This window comes from Pelobates fuscus, chromosome 2 (genome assembly GCF_036172605.1).
Source record: "Pelobates fuscus isolate aPelFus1 chromosome 2, aPelFus1.pri, whole genome shotgun sequence".
In the NCBI taxonomy this organism is placed as follows: domain Eukaryota; kingdom Metazoa; phylum Chordata; class Amphibia; order Anura; family Pelobatidae; genus Pelobates; species Pelobates fuscus.
In genome coordinates this window covers 183,543,865-183,566,733 of record NC_086318.1, presented here as the reverse complement: position 1 = coordinate 183,566,733, position 22,869 = coordinate 183,543,865, and positions in this window count along the sequence as shown.

Sequence of the window (22,869 nt, the reverse complement as noted above, 5' to 3'; positions counted from 1 at the left end):
GTGATGTAGTGTGTGTTTGTGTAGTGAATGTAGTGTTTGTATGTACTAGATGAAATGTGTTTAGTGGATGTAGTGGATGTAGTGTGTGTATTAGACACAGTGTCTGTGTATAGTGAATGCAGAGTGTTTCAATTTGTGGTGGATGTAGTGTGTGTACTGTGAATACAGGATGTTTGTGTAGTGGATGCTGTGTGCACAGTTGATGCAGAGTGTATGTTAGTGTAGTGAATGCAGAGTGTGTGCATAGTTTAGTGAATGCAGAGTGTGTGTTAGTGTGTAATAAATGCAGAGTGTGTGTTAGGGTGTAGTGAATGCAGAGTGTGTCATTGTAATGAATGTATAGTGTGTGTGTAAATTTGTAGTGAATGCAGAGTATGTGTTAATGTGTAGTGAATGCAGAGAGTGTGTTAATGTGTAGTGAATGCAGAGAGTGTGTTAATGTGTAGTGAATGCAGAGAGTGTGTTAGTGTGTAGCGGATGCAGAGTGTGTGTTAGTGTAGTGAATGCAGAGAGTGTGTTAGTGTGTAGCGGATGCAGAGTGTGTGTTAGTGTAGTGAATGCAGAGTGTTAATGTGTAGTGAATGCAGAGAGTGTGTTAGTGTGTAGCGGATGCAGAGTGTGTGTTAGTGTAGTGAATGCAGAGTGTGTTAATGTGTAGCGAATGCAGAGTGTGTGTCAGTATAGTGGATGCAGTGAGTGTGTTAGTGTGTAGTGTATGCAGAGTGCATGTTGTATTAGTGAATGCAGTGTGTGTATTGTATTAGTGTATGCAGTGTGTTTGTTGTGTTAGTGTATGCAGTATGTATGTTGTGTTAGTGTATGCAGTATGTATGTTGTGTTAGTGTATGCAGTGTGTGTGTTAGTGTATGCAGTGTGTGTTGTATTAGTGTATGCAGTGTGTGTTGTGTCAGTGTATGCAGAGTGTGTTGTGTCAGTGTATGCAGAGTGTGTTGTGTTGGTGTATGCAGAGTGTGTTGGTGTATGCAGAGTGTGTTGTGTTGGTGTATGCATAGTGTGTTGTGTTGGTGTATGCATAGTGTTTTGTGTCAGTGTATGCATAGTGTTTTGTGTCAGTGTATGCAGAGTGTGTGTTGTGTTAGTGTATGCAGTGTGTGTTGTGTTAGTGTATGCAGAATGTGTTGTGTCAGTGTATGCAGAGTGTGTGTGTTGTGTTAGTGTATGTAGTGTGTGTGTTGTGTTATTGTATATAGTGTGTGTGTGTTGTGTCAGTGTATGCAGTGTGTGTGCTGTGTCAGTGTATGTAGTGTGTGTGTGTGTGTGTTGTGTCAGTGTATGCAGTGTGTGTGTGTGTTGTGTCAGTGTATGCAATGTGTGTGTGTGTGTGTGTGTTGTGTCAGTGTATGCAATGTGTGTGTGTTGTGTCAGTGTATGTAGTGTGTGTGTGCTGTGTCAGTGTATGTAGTGTGTGTGTGTGTGCTGTGTCAGTGTATGCAGTGTGTGTGTGTGTTGTGTCAGTGTATGCAGTGTGTGTGTGTGTGTGTGTGTTGTGTCAGTGTATGCAGTGTGTGTGTGTGTGTGTGTTGTGTCAGTGTATGCAGTGTGTGTGTGTTGTGTCAGTGTATGCAGTGTGTGTGTTTGTGTTGTGTCAGTGTATGCAGTGTGTGTGTGTGTGTGTTGTGTCAGTGTATGCATGTGTGTGTTGTGTCAGTGTATGCAGTGTGTGTGTGTTGTGTCAGTGTATGCAGTGTGTGTGTGTGTTGTGTCAGTGTATGCAGTGTGTGTGTGTTGTGTCAGTGTATGCAGTATGTGTGTGTGTGTTGTGTCAGTGTATGCAGTGTGTGTGTGTGTGTGTGTTGTGTCAGTGTATGCAGTGTGTGTGTGTGTGTTGTGTCAGTGTATGCAGTGTGTGTGTGTGTGTGTGTGTGTTGTGTCAGTGTATGCAGTGTGTGTGTGTGTGTTGTGTCAGTGTATGCAGTGTGTGTGTGTGTGTGTGTTGTGTCAGTGTATGCAGTGTGTGTGTGTGTGTGTGTGTGTGTGTGTGTTGTGTCAGTGTATGCAGTGTGTGTGTGTGTGTTGTGTCAGTGTATGCAGTGTGTGTGTGTGTGTGTGTTGTGTCAGTGTATGCAGTGTGTGTGTGTGTGTTGTGTCAGTGTATGCAGTGTGTGTGTGTGTGTGTTGTGTCAGTGTATGCAGTGTGTGTGTGTTGTGTCAGTGTATGCAGTGTGTGTGTGTGTGTTGTGTCAGTGTATGCAGTGTGTGTGTGTGTGTGTGTTGTGTCAGTGTATGCAGTGTGTGTGTGTGTGTTGTGTCAGTGTATGCAGTGTGTGTGTGTGTGTGTTGTGTCAGTGTATGCAGTGTGTGTGTGTTGTGTCAGTGTATGCAGTGTGTGTGTGTTGTGTCAGTGTATGCAGTGTGTGTGTGTGTGTGTGTGTGTTGTGTCAGTGTATGCAGTGTGTGTGTGTAAATGTGCTGGGGTGTGGGGGAGGGGGGGGCATTTTAACATAATAAAAAAAAATAAAAATTGTTTCTCCCCCCTCCCTGCTTACCTGTGTCTAGGGAGGGGGGAGATTCCATCCCCGGTGGTCCGGTGGCATGGTGGGGGCCCCCGGCTTCCCAGTTACCGCAGAGGGGGCCCAGGCAGCACACAGCCTCTTCTCTTCTCTCCTCCAATAACTCTCGCGAGACCCGCGGAGCGTTGCCATGGCAACCGGGTCTCGCGAGAGTTATTAGCAGAAACGAGAAGAAGAGAAGCTGTGTGCTGCCTGGGCCCCCTCTGCGGTAACTGGGAAGCCGGGGGCCCGCGGCTGCACACATAGATAGCGATATTCGCTATCTATGTGTGCAGAGAGGGAAAGTGGGGCCCAGGACTGCCAGAGCAGTCCGGGCCCCCCAGGGCCGCCGGGCCCGTGACAACTGTCACGGTTGTCACCCCCTGATGGCGGCCCTGGCTGTTCCCTACAACACAAGACGAGGCTGCGAGTTGAGTGTAAGAAAGTCTTGTTTCTTGAGCACATTTTCCAGAGGCACACCCCCTGGACCTGATGGTAAACTGGGACTAAAGAGACACAAACTGTGACGGGCCGTCCACCAGTCGATGCTCCTAGTGCTTACCAAGGTCCATCAGCACCGCACCAGACACCATAGCCACCACAGACTCCACGAACCGCCGTAGCTTGGTTGGGGTCTCGCCGTCTCCTTCCCACCCTGGTCTTACCTCTGGACCAAGCACCATGTGGGAAGGACCTCTCCTCCAGGAGGGTATAGCTGAAGAGAGCTCTTACAAGAGCTAGCAGTGATATAGCAGTTATAGCTGTTCCCTACAACACGAGACAAGGCTGCGAGTTGAGGGTAAGAAGATCTTGTTTATTGAGCACAAAGGCATTTCTTTTATACACATTTTCAGGCCAGAGGCACACCCACTGGACCTGACGGTAAACTGATGGGACACAAACCAATAGGAACAATAATTTAACACTCCCACATACAGTCAACAATCCCTCCCACATACAGTCAGCAATCCCTTACCAAAAGTCCAGAAACACTTCAAAACACAAACATATCCCCATAAATTATACACCCCTGGATAGCCCTGATCTGGTTGAACAACATATCCAAAAATCACCCAGATCAGAGCAAGGGTTCAAAATTTGTGGAAGTCATATTTGACCGGCCCCACACACATGTTCATGCCCAAAACAGTTCCAGAGAATTTGGCTGTTCGGCCGGTCTACTTCCAATAGTTCAAATACTAAGTTCTGTTCGAATGCATGAACGGGGGCCGTTCGTGCAAACACTCAAAGTTAAAGTGGCGTTCGACTTGTCGAATGCACTTCGATTTCCATCGAAGTGTTGAAGTCTGGAGAAGGTAAAGTTCAGCAGTGTTCGTGCCGTCGCATATCCGATTTGAGTTCCATGAACTGAATGCGTTCGACTGAATTAAAATGCCCGCCGCCAAGTGTTCGTATGTCGAATGGCTGCCACTTCGACTACTTCGGCACTTCGGCTGTATCTGAAGTGCCACTTCGAAAGTGAAAATCCTTTCCAATAGTTTTTAAAGGGGCAGAAACAGTACTTTAGAATCCAATATGCACAAATTTAGTTTTTAAAAGGTAATATACCCCAGGAGCCATAGTCACAGGGCAAGAGGTTGGCAAGCAGGCCTCTCCAAAACCCAGTGGCGAAGTGCAATTCGTCACAATAGGATACAATCAAAATCAAACAAGACGTACAGTCCTTCCTGTATAATCTAGTACTGGATAGTGTGGCAATAAAGTAACAGTTAATATTACCTAAAATAATAATGAACAAACTAATATAATGAAATTGACACACTGTTTAACTAGAGTCAGAGTTAAAGCTATTGCATGTTGCAAATAGGAGAAGAGAGGTACTGCTAGACTAGCTTCTATTACGGTGAACGTTTAATGTGCCTTCATGGCACCCCTTAAAAAAGTCTGCTCTGACACTAAGCCACCCACTGCTGCTACAAGTAGGACAATTGGACGAATAACAGGATGGTGACAAGGACTGAGCATCCAGTCAAAGGATGCCTATTATCGGAGAGAGAGTTTTGCTGTCATGAGGTTTGCGGCAGTAAGTACTAACATCTAAGATATGCCGAGTAGGCGTCCTGAGCCCCTTATAATATCCTCTATGATATTAGATTTACTTTTATATTACAATGAAATTAAAGGTTAAGCATTAACTCCAGCACTTATTTAAAACTATCTTAGTTAGAGATACAACTGTTGGTAGATCTTGTGTTGTAGTTTTAGTTTTAGTTTCTTTGTTTTGTTTCCCTTTATTTTTTATTTTCTTTCTCATTCCTAGTTGTCATAAAGAACAGTGACATGCACAATATGTCAGTGACAAAAAGAAAAAACACACTCCACCAAATAACCAATATTAACTCTTGAGTCCACTTGTCATTTACATTGAGATAAAATCCAGTAGAACTTCAAGATAAGGTGTAGCAGAACCTCAGGATACTTAACTGAGAGAATGACACACCTAAAAGAACATGGCTTGTCCTACACAACAAGGTGTTCCCATGTTCCTCAGTTAGAGTGATGGGTTAGTGCGATGGGCTCCCCAGGTGGAACCCTGTGATCTTTTAGAGCTGATTTGAAATATTTCACACAACTGGGGTCTAAAATGAGGTTGTCATACATAGCTGGGTTTACTAGTAAAAGGGTGCAGGGAATGGTCGAGGAGGGCCAGAGTAAGCGAAAAATGCAAAGCAACGAGAAGGGAGCATAACAAAGAAGCAATTCGAGAAAATAAGTATAGTGGTCCATGCCAGAGTCATAGACTGTGCCATTGCAGTCAGGGGTGTAATAATAAGAACATAAGATCAGTCAGAGAGCAGGTGACCAGCCTATATATAATGACTATATATAATGACTATAATGCATAGTGAGAGCATATAAGACTTATGGTTACCATATCAGCCAGCATGCAAAGAAAAGTAAAATATAAGTTTAACAAACTATGTAAATGAGAGATCCACTAGTAATGAGGAGCCTAATTCATACCAGGAACATGAAATCAAAAAGTGAGCAGCAAAAATGACTAACCAGGTGTGGATAACACTGAAAATGTAGCCAGGTTGCCGTTGTCCATGTCCAGGACAAGCATGAACAGATTATACCATTGTTGGAGGGATAACAAGTCTTCAGGGAGGATCTTGTGATAGACTAGCAGATAACTATGACAATTTTGGTGAGCCTTCAGATCCTTTAGACTATTCAGGTGATAGCCTAGGTGGTGTCAAGGAGGCTTCTGGTGTATCAAAGGGGTTGGTGATAGGCCCTATTGCTGCAACAATTTAGATGCAGCCTGTGGAGAGAAGACTGTAGTTGTGGGACCATTTTTCATAATAATGAGTTTCACTGGATGACCCCATCTGTATTGTCTGTGGTGTACATGGCAGGCCTTGGAATCAAATTCCTTGCACAGCTGTAGCGTAGTTGCATAGGTCTGCAAAGAGGTGAAGGTTGGCTAATCTCAGGGATAGTGAAGATATGTATGAAGTGTTCTTCATTGCCGTTCTCTTAGTTGTGTAGAAATGAACTAAGGTGATAGAATCTCTGGGAGAATATCTTGGAAAGCTTGTGGGTTCTATCCCATTATACTTGAGATGGATCCAGTATAGGTACTAGAGGTTATGTCAGAAAGTCCTTGACAAAGTTTGACAATTCAAAAGGTTTAACCTCTTCTGGAATCCCCCTAAATTGGGGGTTATTCCTCCATAACCTGTTTGATAGGTGTGTCGCTTTTAGTATAATTAAGCGTACCTCTTTCCTTAAAGCCTGATGTTCAGCAGACAGTAAGTTATGGTGGACTATATTATCTTCTATTTTGTAGGTCCTTGTAACTCCTTTTTAATATCTGATGAAAATAAACAAATATCAGTATTTTTGTCCTTCAAGGCTTTCCTAAAGTCTGAGAAGACTTGAGAAATGTCTGCTATGGACGGTTTGTTTCCATCTGCTACACCGCTCCCCTTCACATGGACTTTGTATTCCAATTTATCAAAGTTCAAGCCCTCTGCTATCTTTGATCCCCAGTCAGGAAATTTCAATTTTGCATGTGGTGTGGTGATTGCTAGTAAACTAACTCCACCTACTCCGACGTCATCTGACAGGGGGCGCAAAAGCACATGTTGTGGAGAGCACTGTGAGTGAGTTAGGCACTCCCCATAGGAAAGCATTGCTTCAATGCGTTTCTATAGGGATTTAGCTGATGTTGGATGTCCTCATGCAGAGCATGAGGACATCCAGCGCCCGTTAGGCAACCTAAAGTCGGTTGGCCACTAAGAAATGCCTCTAGTAGCTGCCTGATTGACAGCAACTATAGGCAGTCTTAGTCCTGCAATGTAATCATTGTAGTTTTACATTGCAGGACTAAGTGGGACAGGGACATTGCACTTAGACCACTTCAATGAGCTGCTCTTGATATCTCCAATTTTCATTTTTCACAGTTTAGCAATGGTCTGTTTTCTCCTCCTCTTTAGTTCCAACTCTCCCTCAGTATAAAAATCTCTCCTTACACCCACTTCACTCATCCCCCATCCACATTTGCCCTTCTCTGCTACACTCCCCCCTTCTCTCATCTCATGCCTTACACTCATTTTTCTACTCTCTCACTCCAACCCACAATCGATCTCATCCTAGACCCCATGCATACAAAACCCATTCACACCTCCTGTCACTTTCTCTCCTCCTACTTCTAGCAGCTGGTGATGTCTCTCCCAATAAAGGGCCCTTAACCTTCTCTACACACACTAAGGCAACCAGAATCCCCAGAAACCTCTGCCCTTTACCCTTACTTACCAAAATTCATTGTGCACTCTGGAATGCCTGCTCCATCTGCAGTAATTGAAAATCAACAACCATACACAACTTTTTCATCTCAAACTCACTCACACTGCATGCACTTACAGAGACCTGGCTGTCCCCCTCTGATAGCGCTACTCATGCCTCTTTATGTTTTGGTGGGCTACAATTCTCTCACACTCCCAGACTCAACTGTAAAGGAGGCGGCGTAGGCATCCTTCTATCCCCTCAATGTACCTTTCAACCAATCATAACTCCCCCTGCCCTATCCTTTTCTTCTTTTGAAGTTCACAACATCAGCCTATTTAAACCCACTCCTTTAAGAATTGCTATCATCTTTCCCTTACACTACTTCCCCTAACTTCACTCCCTCTGCTGTTCTATGTTCATTTGCACCTGCTACATTGGAAGAGGTTTCTGCTCTGCTCCAGTCCTCCCGCCCTACCACCTGCTCCCTATATCCAATTCCCTTGCATCTCATCCGTACTCTGTCTTCTTCTCTTTCTCCACCTCTCACTAAAATTCTCAATCTCTCTCTCTCCTCTGGTATATTTCCATTGCCCTTCAAACATGCGACTGTAACCCCAATTCTAAAGAAGCCCAATCTTGACCCTAACTCCCCATCCAACTATCGTCCTATCTCGCTACTGCCTTTTGCATCCAAGATCTTTGAAAGAATTGTGTATGCGAGATTGACAGACTTCCTCAAGTCCAACTCTCTGCTAGACCCGCTTCAGTCTGGTTTCCGCGCTAAGCACTCTGTGGAAACGGCACTGACCAAAGTATCCAATGATCTACTCGCTGCAAAATCTCGTGGTCACTACTCTATCCTAATTCTCCTTGACCTGTCTGCGGCTTTTGACACTGTTGATCATCAACAGCTTCTTCTCATCCTCCACAATATCGGTCTACAAGATATTGCTCTCTCCTGGTGCTCCTCCTACCTCTCTCAGCGCTCTTTCCGTGTTTCTTTCTCTGGCTCTGCTTCTTCTCCCCAACTCCTCTCTGTTGGTGTCCCCCAAGGTTCAGTCCTTGGTCCCCTACTGTTCTCCATCTATACTGCCTCCCTTGGTAAACTCATTAGCTCCTTTGGCTTCCAATATCATTTATATGCAGATGACATGCAAATCTACCTGTCCTCTCCTGATCTCTCCCCGCCCCTCTTGACTAGTGTCTCTGACTGCCTCTCTGCTGTTTCTAACTGGATGGCTGCCCACTTCCTTAAACTAAACTTGACCAAAACTGAAATTCTGGTCTTTCCTCCCTCCCTCCCTCCAAATCAACGGTGCTACCGTCAGCTCCACCACGCAGGCTCGCTGCTTAAGTGTTCTCTTTGACTCCAACCTCTCCTTCAAGCCTCATGTTCAATCTTTCGCCAAATCCTGTCATTTCCACCTCAAAAACATTGCGCGCATCCGCCCCTACTTAACGCCAGATGCGACTAAGGTGTTTGTCCATTCCACTGTCCTTTCTCGCCTTGACTACTGTAATCCGCTTCTCACTGGCCGTTACAGTCCATAATGAATGCGGCGGTGAGGCTCATCTTCCTGTCCGCCCGCACCTCCCACGCCTCACCCTTCTGTCAGTCCCTACATTGGCTTCCTATTAAATATAGAGCTCAATTTAAAATTCTGGTTCTTGCTTTCAAATCTCTACATAATGTTGCCCCCTTATACACAAGTATGTCCCGTCTAGGCCCTTACGATCTGCTGAAGACTTACGTCTATCTAAGGGCTGCACCATTCCTGTGGAACTCGCTTCCCTCCTTCGTTAGATGCTCACCCAGTCTCCACTCCTTAAAAAAAAATCGTTAAAAACCCACTTCTTCATAAAAGCATATCAATTAAACTGTTAATAGCTCCCAACTGATTCCTCTTCTGCAACTGTCACTAGTCTAATACTATCGTAACCCTGTGTGTCATTTTACCCCACTCCCTCTAGCATGTAAGCTCATTGAGCAGGGCCCTCAACCCCTCTGTTCCTGTGTGTCCAACTTGTCTGGTTACAACTACATGTCTGTTCGTCCACCCATTGTAAAGCGCTGCGGAATTTGACGGCGCTCTATAAATATCATAATAATAATAATAATAATAATAATATTAAGAATAATAATAGTGTCCCTTTAAAGGTAGCATACCTTTGAAGAAGTGTTCTTAGGTAATTTTGTTCTTTCTATAACATTATTTATTTTTATGGTTGCAGGTTCATTATGTGTGCATTTTATGCTTTACACCTGCTGGTAGTCTGATATTATATTTTTTCTAGAGTGATGCCTTTAAGCAGGAACAAAATAGTTTTGATGTGACAACTTTAAAGATAAAACAGTTTAGAGTGGATAGTTACTGAAGAACAAGCAAATTGGATTTCCAAAAATAATTTCATGTATCGGTAGAATTGTATATATCAGTAGAGCTGCAATCTGCCACTTTTTATATAGAGCGAGTCTATATATAAGCAGAAAGTCAACTTTAACAAAACATCTGTGCATAGATGCACTTATCACCTTGGGCCACATGTTTGTTATTTAGTTGTTATTTATTAACACATTTACATGTTTGCCATTTAATTATTTTTACTTAACATTGTGACTTATTATTTTTTGATATTGTCCATGCTCTTGCCTTGTTGCTTTGGCCTTATGAGTGCAATAAACCATGCTTCTGTATTTTGGTATATTATGTTCTTGTTTGTTCTTGTATCGCTATGTTACTAATTTCCTTCTAAACCACTGCTTTCCAGTTTTTCATATTGTGAAATGTGTTTTTTTTTTGTAAGCTTATGATATATAATGTATAATATTTGTTATATAAAAGCCATTTTGGTAACATTTCCTGATCAGCTTGTTTTTCTCTTTAAGAATTGTTTGCTTACATTTTTTTTTCTTTCTTTAGTGCATTATTTTTAGGCAATCTGTTCTACAAAAGGCCTCTATTGTATAGTGTTACAGCATTTATAATGCTTGTAAAGGCTTCATAGCTTTACTTTATAATCAATTATTTCCAAATGAACCTAAAATCAGTGTTAGGATTTATAGGAACTATGTGTTCGCTGCTTTAGCACCAGATGCTAAGTTCTTTCATGCATATTTTTAAGTAATACCTTTTTTGGCTTCGCTAGTCTAAGTCAATTTTGCTGGTCTGCACATGCCAGTATAATTAAAATAAATTATACAGATTAAAGGAACTCTTCATGGTAGATCCATGATCAGTCCTGGAGGATTGTTTCTTCATAAAATGCCAAGTATTTTTTTATTCTGGGTCAATTCCAAAAAGTTGCATGTCTGGTTCTTGTTTAACAGTCTAGCTGAAGTTTGACTGTGCAAAATGCTTTTCACCTTATGTCTCCATAAAAAGATTTGTATCACTGCTTCTATTCAACATGGTCTGTTCCCTATTAGTTATGGGAGAATAATTAATCCAAAATATCATCACACATGGTGATACAAAAATAACTTTCCTCTAAACACCCGTGGATATCCTTTTCTAAGTTAGCCAGTATAAATGTTGAATATTTTTTCCATTACCAGATTAAATCTAAGTTAATATTTCAATATCTGAAATACAACACTTTGATTTACACAGTTCATGGTTTCTGCTCTACTCAACAGTAAATGACTGAATAAGAAAGACTCATAAGGAAAATAATACAATATATGATTTTAAACCATTTGTAAAACATTACAATTAGCTCTTACAGAAAGCATGTCTTCAAAGGTGATTTCTACTGAAATCTGCACTTTTTGTACAATGAAAGCAAGAGGAACACTCAAGCTAAAGTGCATTATGTGTGTGAAGTGTCCATTTGAAGAGAAGTGCTCACTAACACAGATTTAGACAGATTTGTGAACAATATTTGAGACAAATAGGGTTTTTGTGTACATAGAAACAGTCTTAGATCTTTGAGTTCAGCTCATAAAAAATGGGGGCATAAACAAGAATGTTGTATTTATAATTTTTCCTTGCACACTTGATCCAAATGTTGATGCCGGGTGCCAGACTGCAGTCACGTTAGCAAATTTCAGAGGTGTTGTCTTCACTCACGGTCTTCATACAAAATATAACTTTTATTTCTTCATAATAAAAACATTTTAAAAAATCAATACATACGTTTCAGTCCCTATTTGGGACTTTCCTCAGGACAGCATAAAACAGTAAAGTTTTCCAGTAAAAGTAAACAGTATTGACATTTAGAGTTATTATTATTATTATTGGTATTTATATAGTGACAGCTTATTCCGCAGCGCTTTACAATAAAAGGTGAATTTACCAAATGAGACATTAACAAAATGTAACAGGAACAATAGGTAGTTGAGAACCCTGCTCAAACAAGCTTACAGTCTAGAGGAGGTGGGGTATAAAAACACAAAAGAAAGGGTATTGAGAGAGAAAGCATATAGACATGGTGGAAATGTAGAAGAACTGGAGGTGAGAGTGGAGTGTGGCCCTATAGAAGAGAGCTGGAGGAAGGTTTGAGAGATAGAATTTACGCTTGGAGGCCCTAAGCATTCCTGAAAAGATGGGTTTTGAGGGACTTCTTAAAGGATTTAAGACTAGAGGAGAGGCAGGCTGTTCCAAAGGAGACTCCTGTGAGAAGTCTTAAAAGTGTGAATTTGTAGTAAGGGTGCGAGCAGCAGACAGGAGAAGCAGAGCAGATAGACCAAGAGGTGGCATACCTATCAATCAGTGAAGAAAATTCCTAAACCTCATAACCTCATGCACACACGGTCCGATCACCTGGTCCGACCATGCGCCCCTGTCTCTGCCCGTGACAATCCTATCACTACACCCCTCGAGAGCCCAATGGAAGCTAAATGACACACTTCTGAATAACCCGGAGAATACATCCCAGCTTAAGATCAGTACTTCTCCCATAACACACACCTGGATTCACCATACCCGATCATATGGGAATCACTAAAAAGCTTGATCAGAGGCGTAATTATTAAGCTAGCATCTACCCACAAGCAACGTAGGGAAGAAAGGGTGACCCAACTCACGCACTCAATTAGGACACTAGAAACGGCCCACAAGTCGGACCTAAAAATAGCTACATACAAACAACTGTTAGAAAAGAGAACTGAATTAAAAATTCTCCTGAACATACAGACGAAACAAAAACACGCGATCACCAGAAGTCTATACTACGCCCAAGGGGGTAAGAGTGGTCGTTTATAGCACACGCTCTGAAAAAACTGAGAGACACCACCTTTATCCCCTCCATAATGATGGGGAAGGGGCTCAAATCACACCTAATGACAGACATAACTACATCCTTCCGAGAGTTTTACACTACACTGTACAACTTAAGAGATACTTCACCCTCACACGCAGAAATCCGAGGCTTCCTCACAAGTAGGATCAAATCCACAATACCAACAAATGTTCAGCACTCTCTAGACCTCCCTATAATGAGCGATGAAGTATACGCTGTAAGAAAAACCCTGCCCCTCGGGAAGAGCCCAGGCCCAGACGGACTCACGGCAAAATACTATAAAACAATCTCTTCCACATTGTCCGCACACTTCCTCAATTCATTTACATGCCTTCTTGAAGCACCTCTCTCCCTTCACAAACACTAAATACCACAATTACACTCATACCAAAACTGGGGAAGGCTATGCGGAAGCTACAGACCCATATCGCTCATCAATGTAGACCTTAAGCTCTTTACCAAGATTCTGGCAAACCACCTCCGTCCCCTACTAATATTACATTTGATCCACTTCTCTAAACTCTCAGTGGGCACCCACCTACAACTGTCAATAGACGCCAAGAAGGCTTTTGACAGGGTGGACTGAACCCTAATGATGACAACACTACAACACATGGGCTTTGGCCCAAATTGGTTGAGCTGGCTCTGAGCACAATACTCCACTCTGACAGCATGACTGCGCATAAATGGACAGTTATCAGACCCAGTCACTCTCAAATGGCACTAGACAGATATGCCCCCTCTCCCTCTACTATTTGTCCTGGTCTTAGAACCATTTCTCCAGGGCATACGGATTCATCCCCAACATCTTGGGCATAGGAGTAGGTGGAACCGAGCATTCGCAGACGACATGCTGTTCACAGTTTAAGACTCTATCAACACCCTGCCCTATATTATGCAGGAAATTACACTATATGGTAAACTCTCTAATTACCAAGCCAATCTCAGCAAATGCGAAATTCTCTCACTCTATATTCCACTCGCTACCAAATTGTCACTACAGCAATCCTACACCTTCTCCTGGGCGGCTAACTCTATCAAATACCTAGGGTTCTCAATTTCAAGATCGCTCACACAAGTGTATGACAGTAACTTCCCCCAAATAATCCAAGCCATTTCAAAAGACCTGATATCATGGAACATGCTCCACTTTGGATGGTTCAGCAGGCTGAACATCCTGAAGATGAACATTCCCCCTCGACTACTGTACCTATTGCAGGTGCTGCCCAAACCTTACCCAAACTCTTATTCACCACGTTAAGCAAAACATTTACAACCTTTATTTGGTCCCACAAACACCCCAGAATATCCTACCACCTACTCACAAAGCCAAAAGCAAGTGGTGGATTGGGCCTCCCCGACATTGAGGCGTACCATAAAGCCATACTGCTCACCAGGGTGTACGACTGGTCACAAGCGGATCTAATAAACAATGGGTGCAACTTGAAGATTACTTCTTTAGAGTCCCCATCTACACCATCCCATGACACAAATCTGGGCTGACATTCCTACGCCATCAAGCTCACCCGACCATAACACCAACTCTGAGGATGTGGGCCCACATGAGAAACTACAAACTCATCTCACCGTATCCATCACCATTATTTCCGATAACTCACAATCCACTGTTCAAACTAGGGGAAACAGGGAAAATGTACCAGGACTACCATACGACCCCCTACTTGACGCTGGGAGACACTGTAGATGACACTGGGGTGAAACCCCTGCACACTTTACTCCCAAACGAGACCCATTCCGCCCTTCAAAAATTACAATACAATCAACTAGTACATTTCATCCAGACTGGACGATACATACAGGAGGGACACATTCAATCAAAAAGAAACTGATCTCCACCATGTACACACTGCTCTCCACCACCCAACCCAATCATCTCCCACTCTATACATCCAGTTGGGATAAAGAACTTAACATCTCCCTTACACCAGAACAATGGCACAGATTATTTAAGCTTGTACACACCTCATCTCGGAACCTGGCAGCTCAAGAGAGCAACTGCAAGAGAATAGCAAAGTGGCATTACACCCCTGCAAAACTTCTCACATTGTACCCACACACGACCAACTGCTGGAGATGCCACCAACCAGATGGCAGCTCGGCACACATATGGTGGACGTGCCCGGAAATACAGACATTTTGGTTAAGTGTAGCGGGGTTAGTTCAAACGATGCTTGAAGCCACAATCCTCCTCAGGCCTGAAACTTTCATATTTCTTTCATAGCAACACACCAAAACATCCCTGCTCCACCATTTATTCACAGCAGCAAACCAACTGATTCCTCTATTTTGGAAAAAAAAACTAACTCACCTTCCATAAGGGACTGGATCCAGAAAGTTGAAACCACTAGACTCTTAGAGGAAACATGCTACTCCATGTCCAAACAGTACCATTATTAGACCCTCACATGGGCCTCCTGGTGTAGATACCTCAGGGAAAACCCACTATAAATCCACCCTACCACGCAAACTGCACTCCCCAACCCACACAAATCCACAAGAAACTAACCTATACCAAGCAGACTAGGACAGAGAGCAGACCTCTCTGCTGACAATCTCAGACTCACACTTACCACCATACCCCCATAGCTTTTAATAAGACATAGACATGATGAGGACCACACTACCCCAACACAGCCCGAGCAGAGAGTGAACAAGCAGATGTTTCCCTGCTCAAATCATTACCCTGTGTACCGATTTCCAACCGCTACTACACTGAAAAAACATCCTATGTCAATTGTCTCAGAATGAAACACTGTTATACTATGTACCGATCTACCTAACATGTAATAACTTTATAATTTCAAAAAAAAAATTTAAAAAAAAATATTGATCCCTACCTCTCAAGCATTAGTGGGATACTGTGTTATGGAAATAGCATATCAGGTATGGCTTATAATGACTGAGAGTGATAGTAGCAGCACACTTTTGCAGGGGTTTCTCCTGCTTTACTATACAGCAACTACAGCACATGTGACATATGTGAAATGTACAGATTTTGTAACCTGCAAAAGCATACATATCCACAATCGGATAGAAAGCTAATGAGCACCCACTTAAAATAATGCATCTTATGGTACATGTAACTCTGTCCTGCCAAGCTGGGTATGCAACATACACAAAATGTTTTCGGAATGCCTTACATCAGGCAACACAAATGTATACACCAACATTCAGAAAACATTTTCAGTTGGAAAATAGGAACAGAACTGGTAAAGATACTTTGTTAGAATATTTTTAAAATAGCCAAATGAAGCACCTAGGATGAAAAACAGAGATAGTTAAAGAACCCAGGCAGGGTGATGAAAACAAGCCATAATATATTTAAGAAGCTTATTTTGGGCATGTAGGTGCAACATTTTTATATGTGGTTCACTGAAGTCACTGTTTGATCTATTTATTGATTAATAAACTGCTTTTCTTAGAACACTGTGAGCGACTGAGGATTTTTTCTTACTTATTTATGATTTTATTTTTCAGGAAGTGCATACCCATCTGAATAATCTTCTATCTTGTCCTCCTCTTATTTTCCCTATTCTCCCTCAGTATCAAAATCTCTCCTGACATCTACTTCTCTCAACCTCCCAACAACCTTCACATTAACCCATCTATGCTGCACTCCTCCCTTATTTCATCTCATGCCCTGCACTCTTTTCTCAGCCACGACCTCTTCATCTCAAATTCGTTCACACTTCTTGCACTCACTGACACCTGGCTGTCCCCCTCTGGTACTGCTACTCCTGCTTCCTTATGTTATGATGGTTCTCCCACACTCCTAGATCAAACAATTGTAAAGGAGGTGGTGTAGGCATCCTTCTCTCTCCTCAATGTACCTTTCAACCTATCCTCCCCGCACCTGCCCTATCCTTTACTTCCTTTGAAGTTCACACTGTCCATCTATTTAAACCCACTCCTCTAAGAATTGCCTTAATTTATCGCCCTCTCCCCCTGGTAATCCCAACCTATTCATTGAACACTTTTCTTCCTGACTACCCTCTTTCCTCTCCTCTATCACTCTTTCCCTCATTCCTTGGAACTTTAATATCCCAATCAGCAACCCTAACTGCCCTGATGCCTCTCGTCTGCTCTCTATAACCTTATCTGTTGGACTCACAGAGTGGCATCAACTCATAGAGCAGGAAGCACTCTTGAACTCATCACCAATCTCTGTACTACCTCTAATCTCTCCAATGTTCAATTTCCTCTATCTGACCACCATCTCCTGTCCATTTATATCTGCATACCCCGTACCCAAAGTACATCCCCCTCACCACATAAGTCTTACACACACCTCCATTGTCTTGACCTACAAGAATTCTCCACCAACTTCCAAAGTCTCCTTTCACCCATCTCAAATCTCACCTGCCCTAATACTGCAACCTTCCTATACAACTCCACTCTCTCCTCTCAACTAGACATCTATGCGCTCTCAATTACAACCCTGGCACATTAAGCTGACCCGATACTTCCAAAAATGTTTCAGAACTGCTGAATGCTGCTGGAGAAAGTCACGCTCTTTGTCTGACTTCCTCCACTATAAATGTATGCTGCGCTCCTAAAGTCTGTCTATTTCCTTTTAAAAAAAAAAACTACTTCAATAAACTCATAACCACAATCTCCTACAAGCCCAAACGACTGTTTCATGCTTTTAACTCTCTTTTGCGCCCTGTCGTGTCTCCTCCTCCTACCAACTTGACCACCATGAACTTTGCAACTCACTTCACTGAGAAGATTTCTATAATCAGGGAAGAGATCTCTAATTTCTCTCCATCCTCTACCAACTTTTCCCCTAACCACACTCTCTATGTTCAATTGCACCTGCTACAGCAGAAGAGGTTTCTGCTCTGCTCCATTCCTCCCACCACACCACCTGTTCCATCAATCCTATTCCCTCGTATCTCATCCGGACTTGAACTTCTCTTGTTCTGCCTCTCACTAAAATGTTCAATCTCTCCCTCTCCTCTGGCACATTTCCTTTACCCTTCAAACAGGCAACCGTGACCCCGATTCGGAAAAAGCCCAACCTTGACCCTTATTCCCCGTCCAACTACCACCCTATCTCGCTACTGCCATTTGTCTCCAAGATCCTTGTGACAGTTGTGGCCTTGAAACCAACTCTCTGCTTGACCCGTTTCAATCTGGATTCAACTCTCGTCACTCTGTTGAAACAGTTGTGACCAAAGTATCCAATGATCTTATAACTGCAAAATCCCATGGCCACTATTCTATCCTAATTCTCCTCGACCTTTCTGCTGCTTTTGACACTGTTGATCATCAACAGCTTCTTCTCATCCTCCAAGATACCGCTCTCTCCTGGTGCTCATCCTGCCTTTCCCAGCGCTCATTCAGTGTTTATTTCTCTGGCTCTGCCTCTTCTCCCCAATCCCTCTCTGCTGGTGTTCCCCAAGGGTCTGTCCTTGGTCCCCTATTGTTCTCAATCTATACTGCCTAGGAGTTCTCTTTGACTCCAACCTCTCCTTAACCCCTGATGTCCAATCAATCACCCAATCCTGATGCTTCCAACTAAAAAAATATTGCGCACATCCGACCCTATTTAACGCCTGTCCATGCCGCTGTCCTCTCTCGCCTTGACTACTGTAATCCACTTCTCAGTGGTCTTACGTTTTCCAACTTGCACTTACAGTCTATAATGAATGAGGCGGCAAGGCTCATCTTCCTGTCCACCTGCACCTCCCATGCCCCCCCCTTTGTCAGTCCTTATATTGGCTTTCTGTAAGATATAGGACTCAATTTAAGATCCTGATACCTGCTTACAAATCTCTACACAATGCTGCTCCAACCTACTTATGCTTACTAATATACAAATATGTCCTGTCTAGGCCCCTACTCTCTGCCGGAGACCTATGTCTAACCTCTGTTTGTACTCCTACCTCCGATGCTCACCTTAAAGACTTCTCAAGGGCTGCACCGTTCCTATAGAACACCCTTCCCATCTCTGTTAGACTTTCACTCAATCTCTACTCCTTCAAAAAATATTTGAAAACTTACTTCTTTAGGAAAGGATATAAATTAAACTGTGAACAGCTTTCCCTCCCCACATCCTGATTCCTCTCCTGAAACTGTCATCAAAACAAAACACTAAGCCCTCAATGAACACTATGCTAGCAACCTACTTTTCTACCCTACTCTTACCTTCTGTGTCACATTACCGCACTCCCTCTAGCATGTAAGCTTATTGAGCCCTCAATCCCTCTGTTCCTGTGTGTCCAACCTGTCTGGTTACAAATAATTGTCTGTTAGTCCACCCATTGTACAGCGCTACGGAACTTGTTGGCGCTTTATAAATAATAATAATAATAATAATATGTATGGGTTTTGCTGGTCCTTGCTCAGTGAAACATCCTATTGTTCTGTGGATGAGTACAATCCCTCTTTTTTTTTTTTTATAGGAGGTCAGATAATATGAAGAATGCATTATCAAAGTCAAGAAACCAGGAAGAGAAAGAAGTCAGAGGTAGAAGATGAAGAAAGGACATCAACACAAACCATCTGGGTTTTGTTATATAGAATGAATTGAATATTTGAAAGTATATTCCTGTGGATACAGACATGGTCTGTTCAATAGACTTGTGCAAAAAAAAATGTGATCAGTTCAGCAAATGTCAAGGTTAGGTTCCCCAATACGCTAACTATAGGACTAAAAGGCAACCCAAGCTAGACTTATTACCGTTCCTTAGAGTGGCCGGACTTAACGTGAAGAAAAGTAAGGAGAGTAACAGATTAATCAGACGAGCCGAGGTCAGGGCAGGAGAAGGAAGAATAAATTAGAAACTAAGCCAAGAAAATACGAGGAAGCCAGAAAATACGGATAACCAGAGACAAGCTGAAGTCAGATACCAGGAAACACACAAGTATACAGAACGCACTCTCGGGCTACAAAAGACCACGGCAGGGCAAGGTAGTGATGTAGGAGGGAAGTATAAATAGGGCTAAGAGAGATCTGATAGGCTAGGGAAGAGAATAGGAGAGATTATAAAAGGGTTAACAGGATTCATGAAATAATGGTAGTATCACCTTAAGAGCTCAGCGGCAAGCTCAGCGGCAAGCTGCGCGAGCATGCGCGCATCCCTGGTCGTGCACATGCACCCGGGTGCGCGCATGCGCTGTCAGTCAGAAGCCAGCAGAGCCTGGAGGAGCAGAACGGACGGCGGGACCGGAGCAGCATGGGCCACGAGGAGGTATGACAGCAAATTACTTTTAATCCACAACTGAATGAATCGATGCATCTGGGACTTTCCTGTGGAGTCCAATTAAATGAATTAGACTCCAAAGGTAAATCATGAATGGATCGATCAATTGGGGTGTGAATCAAAACTCATTTGGTCCAAAGAAAAGTTTTCACCAGTCTACTTTTTGAATAGTTACTGCACCATCAAAGGGAAATACATTGAGTATTATGATACAGACAGCCTTTATCAGCATTGGGGCAACTATTCAGCTGTCTCTGTTTAATTAGCACTAACTACAATAACTTGGACCCCAACTGCTAGTGCATTACAAAGTTCGGCCTTAATGTACATGATGTTAATCTTAATCCTTAAAAATTCCTTAAAATATAGCTTAATTCCTTTGCATACTTGCAAACATGGTGTTCACGATGATGTTAAAAAGAACTAAGCTTTAAGTACATGTTATTGTAATTCGGTGAAATGTCTCTGAATGAGTGGTAGCTCAACAATAACAAATTGTGAGCTCTGACACATCTGATGAACATATCAATGGTAACATAACTAGAGATTAAATCTATTTGTTGATATAATTCATATTTTCTCTTAGGTAAGCTGAGGAATACTGTAGAAGCATTGTATTGATAGGATGATGAGAAACACAGTGTCATTCTTGTCAATAAGCCAATGTGAGTGTTCTGTGTAAACTTTGGAATTTTGCTAGGTACCATAAATCTATAACGGCTCAATATGCAAGTTACTTCTTTAACAGACTGAAAATCAATTATCCTGAAAGCCACAGTATAAATGGACATTGTTCGAAAATTATACATTTAACTATTGAGGACAAGAAATGTTAATTCTGTTACATAATAACTTAAATATTTCCAAAAATTTTCATTATATCAGTACTGTCAACCACAGTAGTAGAGTTGTGATAAGAAAACATCTAACAGGATGCATGTTTGTAAATTATTGTGTTCACTTTCTTTTGCAAGCGAATGATAATTTGATCACTAGCAGACAGTGGTTTATTATGTAGTGGCTGGCCAGGGCTTGCTACTCAGCTGCTACATTAAAATATAAAAAAAAAAAAAAAAATTATAAAATGTCATTGATTAAAAATATCCTCTGTGGGTCAACATGCCAACCATATTACAGTAATTGTAATCTCTCTATGCCCCCACCTGCCATGGTGCATTTCCAGTAAATATTGAAACTAGCAACTGGACAAGTTTCTATGTTTAATACAAAAATAAACTATAGCAAGGGGTACTGGAAATGAATAAATGTCTCAAAATGTGGGATATCTCTATAATCAAACCCACAGCTCTTAAGACATAGTCAACATAAAACTATTCAAAAGAGCTCTCCTCTCATGCGTCAACAGATACTAACACATGGAATGTCAGCCACAAATAGCCTCTCTGAAGCAACTGGACAAATGACAGTCTGACCGGCAACATGTCACCCAGTAGTGGAAACTCTTTAGTGTAGTGACTCATTTGATTCCTGCAGCCACTTTCCTTACCTTCCCTGCTACAAGTCTTCTGTGCTTATCTGTTGTAATACCAATTGCACTGCTATTTATGAAATGAGGAAATCAAAGAACATTCCCTGCAATTTGACATTGTTGGATAAGATTTCCAAATGATTTAATATTTCTTGTTTAACTTTTTAAATGATTTAATACTATGAAATATATATAAATAGATTTTCTCACCCCTCCTGGGTGGTATGTTTATTCCTCATTCTCAGGTCCTCTACCAGAGGCCTGGGAGTTAAAAGGTTCTGCGCGGTATCTTAGCTGTTCCTAGAACTGCAAGCTTCTGGACAGCGATCTCAGCTTTCCCACCTGGAATCTGTTGAAGCCACTCCTCCAATTTGAGAGTCACAGCTCTGAGTGCTCTTATCACAACTGGGACTACTACTGCCTTCACTTTCTACATCCTTTCTAGTTCTTCTTTCAGTCCTTGGTATTTCTCCACCTTCTCATGTTTCTTCTTGCTGATGTTATAGTCACTGGGTATTGCCACATCCACCACGACTGCAGTCTTCCATTCCTTGTCTACCACCACAATGTCAGGTTGGTTGGCCAGCACTTGCTTGTCTGTCTGGATCTTGAAGTCCCACAGGATCTTAGCCCTGTCATTCTCGACTACCCTTTTTGGTATTTCCCATCTGGACTTAGGCAGGTCCAATCCATATTGTGTGCATATGTTTCGGTACACAATCCCAGCAACTTAGTTGTGTCTCTCTGCGTATGCTGTTCCTGCTAACATCTTGTATCTGGCTACTAGGTACTGGACTGTCTCAGAGGTCTCTTTGCACAGTCTGCACCTTGGGTCTTACCTGGTGTGGTATGCTCCAGCTTCTATTGATCTGGTGCTGAGTGCCTTTTCCTGTGCTGCTAGGATTAGTGCCTCAGTGCTGTCTTTCAGTCCTGCCTTTTTCAACTACTGGTAGGATTTTGTCATGTGAGCCACATCCACTATCTGTTGGTGGTACACCCCATGGAGAGGTTTGTCTTGCAAAGGAACCTCCCATTTTTCTGCATCCTCTATCTGTTGAAGTCTCAGGCATTCCCTTAGCCGTTCATCTTTGGGAGCCATCTTCATGATGTACTTGTGGATGCTCTGTGTTTCATCCAGGACTGTGGCCTTGATACTCATCAGGCCCTGACCTCCTTCCTTACAGCTTGTGTACAGTCTCTGGTTGCTGGATTTCAGGTGGAATCCTCCATTCATAGTGAGTAGTTTTCTGGTCTTGACATCCATGGTGACCAGTTCTTCTCTTGGCCAAGTTATTATTCCAGCTGGGTATCTGATGACCGGTAAGGCTTATGTGTTGATGGCTTGGATCTGGTTCTTGCCATTGAGCTAGGACTTCAGGACCTGTCTGACTCTTTGGAGATACTTGGATTTTGCTATCCTCCTTGCATCTTCCCCATGGTTGCCATGCCTTTGTGGTACCCCCAGGTACTTGTAGCTGTCCTCTACATCTTCTATTTGGCCTTCTGGAACTTCAACTCCTTCTGTCCTTATCTTCCCTCTTTCTGCTTTCATCCGCTCACATTTCTCTAGTCCAAACGACATTCCGATGTCCTTGCTGTAGATCCTAGTTAGGTGGATCAGTGAGTCAATGTCCCGCTCATT